Source organism: Megalobrama amblycephala, linkage group LG18 (assembly GCF_018812025.1).
Source record: "Megalobrama amblycephala isolate DHTTF-2021 linkage group LG18, ASM1881202v1, whole genome shotgun sequence".
Taxonomy (NCBI): domain Eukaryota; kingdom Metazoa; phylum Chordata; class Actinopteri; order Cypriniformes; family Xenocyprididae; genus Megalobrama; species Megalobrama amblycephala.
This window is the reverse complement of record NC_063061.1, coordinates 9,056,738-9,062,588: the sequence shown is the minus strand read 5'-3', so window position 1 is coordinate 9,062,588 and position 5,851 is coordinate 9,056,738.

Below are 5,851 nucleotides of genomic sequence, written 5' to 3'. Positions count from 1 at the left end.
CACAGTTTTCTTGAAAATAAAATGGAAATGAAGAAAGAATGAAGTTGAATGGGTTTTTTTTTTTTTTTTTTTTTTGAAATTACAGTTTGAGAAAATATAATTTATGACTTTATAATCGACTAATTGTATTTGCCTTCAAATCATGTTATTACTTGTACAAGTTCATTTCTCATTCTTATTTCATAATATGTTTTATATCTATTCTTAATTTATTTGGACTACAATTATAAGCAGTTGTTAGACGTGCACATTATGGGTTGTTGTTTGTTTCTGGTCCACCAAAGAATTAAAAGTTATTCATGAATAGCTAATTCTTTTCAGTATCAGTATAATTAAAATGTCATTGAATGTAACTACGTTCATTAACGTGAGCTAACAATAAAAAAATATTTTGAGGCATGTATTAATATTTGTTCATATTAAATTGAACATTTACTTACATTATTAAAATCAAAAGTTGTTTGCTATCTGTTATATTATTTAAAAGGTTAGTTCACCCAAAAATAAAAATTATGTTATTTACTACTCATCCTCATGTCGTTCCACACCCGTAAAGGGGCTCGCACACCGGACGCGAAGCTCAGTGCCGCGCAGCGCCGCGACACGTCTTTAAAATTCGAACGCGTTGTTTTCTATGAGTGTACACACACCGGCGGCGACATTCGGCGCCTATGGCAAGCCAAAGTACTCACAAACGCCTGGTCGGACGTCTGATTGCACACTGACGCGTCAAAAGCGCGCGTTTTGACAGCAAAACGTGCGTCCTCGACGTGTGATTTGCGTTAAGAACACGCGTTCTTAACGCGCGCTTTGGTATCATGGGAAACGCGCGTCAAGAACGCGCGTTTTTGTGTACCAAAACGCGCGTTCTCGGCGTGTGATTTGCTATTAAAACGCGCGTTCTTGACGTGCGCTTTGGAGTGACCAAAAACGCGCGCTTTTGACGTGCGTTTATCATAACACAAATGGGCGTCGAATACGTGCGTTTTGAGTCAGACAAAACGCTCGTTATGAACGTGTGAACAGGTAAACCAAACAGGCAGTGCAAACGTGTGTTTAAAGTGTCCATCAGGCGAAGAGAACGCGCTCTTTCCTTAGAGTTCTCAAAAGTGCATGTCGAAAGCGTGTGCTCACTCTTTAGGGCTTTGAGTCTGTTATGTTTTTGTCCGCTATAGGTTTAGGACAGTATTATCATTAAACTCAACCAAAACAACATGGAATTGTCGAGGATAAATTTGGCAGATGATTATAATGGTTGAGTTATAATCCATAATAATTAATATGAAATATGCATATGAAAACGTAAAACTATTATTTAAAATAGCCGTGGGGGATTACAGTGGATATTCCTTCGATCAAGGCCAAAACTTTGTAAGTTTGTAAGGAGCCAATTAATAACGACATGTATGATCATCTTGGCTATATATTACGGTGGCGCATTGCCTCATAAATAATATTTTTTTCCCCTCAATTATGTCATTAAGACATCTTTTCTCGTAATAACGAGATGTTATGTCGTTAAAATCACATATTTTGTACGTGACGTGTACGAAAAATACCTTTATACCTTTATCTGATCTATAGAGCTCATATAGCCTATATCGGTTCAATTTACATTTATTTTTTTAGCGCTTTTCACAATACTTAGGCCTATAGTTTTAAAGCAGCTTTATAGGAAATGCTTTAACATTACAATTTGGAGTACCTAATCTGTTATCAAAGGTGACTGTACAAGTTATGGCCTAATTTCAGACATATATAGCCTACATAGGCTATATGTAGTTAGCTAACATATTAATTTAAACAATGTATTAAGGTAGAAACAATGAGCGATGTCCAGAAAAATGTGTAGGCCTAGCCTATATATTAAACGTTGTAGCCTACTAAGAAAGCATAGGTACTACACAGAAAACTGTATTCGTGCAGAATTTGATCTTTTAATAGCCTATCACTTAGTAGGCTACATTAAGCGACCTTGAGCTTTTTCTTTATAACGGTTTTCTATAAGAGAAAAACACTTAATGTAGGCTAATTAAACGAACTGCGTTCATATTCTGGGCTCATCTGCTTTGCTGTACATAGTATGGTTTAGTATGGTGTTTACTGAGTTTGGTCTTTTATGTCACACATTATACAAGCATTAAGCTTTAAACATGTATTTTAGGCTATCTCCACAACAAATCCATAATGGTATTCAATACAAAACAAGACTGAAAATTGTTATAAAAAGTATAAAATAATCATAAACAAATTATGGCATTCATTACAAACAATATTTATTTAAAAGCCTAAAAAAAATGTATTTAAATTGACACTGTTGGGCTCTCATTCGGCACAAATCCAATTGTGTATTAGCACTTGGACATTAAAATATATTTACGCCTATTATGTTGTTAAACAATGCTTTCGTGTCCCAAAACAGCACTCACATGCGCAAAAACATGTTTGGAACAGGGTCGATAATTTCAATATTAGTGGGGCTCAGCCCCAAATGAGGGATTTAAAAATATATATATGCTATAGGCCGATATAGGCCTATTTAATAAATGTTATGCATGAACAATACATAGGAGGCCTATATCAAGTCAATCCCTGTTGAATTTATTTCTAATCATTAATATTCATGAATATTCAATAAGAATATCGACAAACTTTAGGCTATTTTTGGGATGTATTTGTCTAGATTGGCAATATGTGGCTAACATTTTCTTTTTAATATTTTTTCCAATACATGTAATCTTTTGAACACTATTTTTTTTTTTAAACTCTATTTCTGTGCAGTAAAATTAACTTGAATGTATAACAAAATTTAGTAGTTTAGGCTTTAAAATATTGTTTGTAGGTAATGAATGCCAATATAATTTATGTTTATTTAATACTTATATTTTGTATAGAACAATTTAAAGGATTTGTTGTGGAAATAGCCTAAAATACATGTTTAGCATATTTTTTTGTAAAAATTTCGTTTTTACCGGCTAGCCCGGCTTCAGGTTGGCATAGGGGTATTTAATCCCACCACTGCGTAGGCTTTTTTAGTTCCCCTTGCGCTACAAATCTTTTAAATTTAATGGTATTCAGAAAAACAGAACAATAATGACAAATATAATATATAAACGTCAACCCCAAACCAAATTAATTTAAAGCTAAACTGAAATAGAAACCCATTTGGCATAAATCCAAATGTTTCCATATGCACTATTTGGATCCTATAGCCTATTTATTATTTAAACGCTCTGGGTAGCGTTTCCCAAAAGCATCGTAAGCCTAAGTTAATCGTAGCTCCAAGCTCCATTGGTTTCAATAGAGCTACGATCAACTTAAGCTTACGATGCTTTTGGGAAACGCAACCCTGGGCTGGATTTCCCGATAACGTTGTCTCTCAGCGCGCTACGAAGACCCTAAAGTATACCTTAACTGAATGTATACCTTTTTCAGGCATGTTCCCCGAACTATACCTTAGGAGGTTGCTTAAGATATACCTTCTTAAGTGCGACGTTACCAGGTGCTGCCCATGGCACTGAAGCTGAATTGGTTGATATCGATGGCTCGAGAATCGATAATTCACTCTATACAGGGGCTGCTTCACTATGTTATGTGAGAAATCAGTGTTCTTTATAAAAAGAAGCACTTCAGAAGTAGAAAATGCATTTATCAGGACTCATTGGATCTTATAAAAATAATCCAAATTACAAGCTAAATCTATCTTGTAATTTATCTATATTCTGGGGGTGCGGAGCCCCCATCAGCGCGAGTTTAAGGCGACAGTTATTTAGAACATAATTTTAGAATGTATTAATTCCTTGGAGACACGTCATGCAGCTGGCAGATATGTATGTAACTCGTTTATATCGTTTTTCCTTTGTTATTCAAAATATTCACAAACTTGTTAACTACACCAAGCATTTTATGATATATTCCGATTGTAAAATATGTGGAAGTGAATTTTTGTCGCGCGATGAGTTTGCACCGCAATTCAGAGCTGTCGGATTTACTTAATTTTCCCCGAAATACATTAAAGTATGTGGCTGGTGAACTGGGAGAAGAATAGAGTAAACTTATGTTTCATACACAATGTGTATCTGATATTAATAAAACACTTCGTCAAATTATATAATTGAAAGGGTTATTATTGCAGCTTCTATAGACATCGGTGTATTGAATTTGAATTTAACAAACTATAAATGTATTTTTATATAGCCTAGTGCCTCATTCATATGTGTATTTAAATGACTGAAATCTAAATAAACCTGATGTGGGGTTGAAAACACTAAATATAGTTGTGATATATGACAAGAGCTGAGCGCGTCTGTCTCTGGATCAGAGCTAAAGCACATTTGAAGTGAATCTTTGCATTTTATTCTTTGTCATTATCCTAATTGAACACTAGGTGCATTACAACTTCAGAATTATATTCGTATAGACTGTCAGCAGTGATAAGGTATAGTTAAGAGTGGTCCAGACCAACCTTACGAAAGTATGACTTACAGAAGGTATACAAGAACGTTTCGGGAAACATGTATTAACGTTAACGACGTAGAGTTAACAAGGTTTCGGGAAATTCAGCCCTGATTGTACACAGACTAAAATGAGCAGTGGCTTTTTCTGTATTTGGTTGAATGTATTTTGTTTTGACAATAAACAGGCTGCATGCGATGTCAAGTTATAGTAGCCTAGCTAAAACTGATATGGCGCCGGCGCGTTCACTTGAATTTTCTTATAAAAGCATAAACAACTTAAAATACTCAGACATTTATGGTCATAAGAGTAACACCATTCGAATCTGTGTAGGTATAACTATTATTGTAACTATTATTTGCACTCACACAATAAAACATTGCTTGAAAAATAAAGACAAGCAATGCCTTTCCGTGAACTTCTCAAAAATGAATCGAAACTCATCATATGGTCTACTTGTCGCATTTTTTTTCTTTCATTTTCTTAATATGTTAATTATTTAGGTTTAATATATTTCGTGTATGCCTAGCTAGAAATAGGCTATTTATTCCTTTTATAAGATTTCATCTTGTTTTTTCTTCGTTCACAGAAGACCTTTTTTGAGGTATTGTCTCCACTTTCATTCATCAGTTTTATTTTGATAAATAGGTCTATGACAATATAGCATTATTTTTGTATCCGTAGCGCAGGCCTGTGTATTTTAGCAAAATTATTTTTGAATAGACCTATAATAAAATGCGACTGAAACACCAATGATATTTTTTTTCTCTCAAAAACTTAATTCTGACTTTGTGCATGTGGCATAATCAGGTGCGAGTTATTTTCCAGAAAGTAAGTAATGCTAAATAATAAAACTGTGTTTTATTAGGCTATTAGAAACTGCATAGGCTACACGGCAATAAAACAATAATATTGTGTTCATAACTCTATGGGCATTGCCATCGATACAGGCATCTAAAGGTATTTTACACTATATTTGCTTCTGCTTTTCGAGTGCGGAAGTGTGATAAAGGCATGATAAATTCTCTATTATAGATCAGATAAAGGTATAGCCTATACATTCACGTCATATATGCCAACAAAATGTCGTTTTAACGACATAACATCTCGTTATTACGAGAAAAGATGTCTTAACAACATAAATTCTCGTTATTACGAGAAAAGATGTCTTAACGACATAATTGAGGGAAAAAAATATTATGTATGAGGCAATACGCCACCGTAATATATAGCCAAGATGATCACACATATGGTGTAGTATTTTATTGGCTCCTTACAAATTTACAAAGTTTTGGCCTTGATCGAAGGAATATCCACTGTAATCCCCCACGGCTATTTTAAATAATAGTTTTACGTTTTCATATGCATATTTCATATTAATTATTATGGATTATAA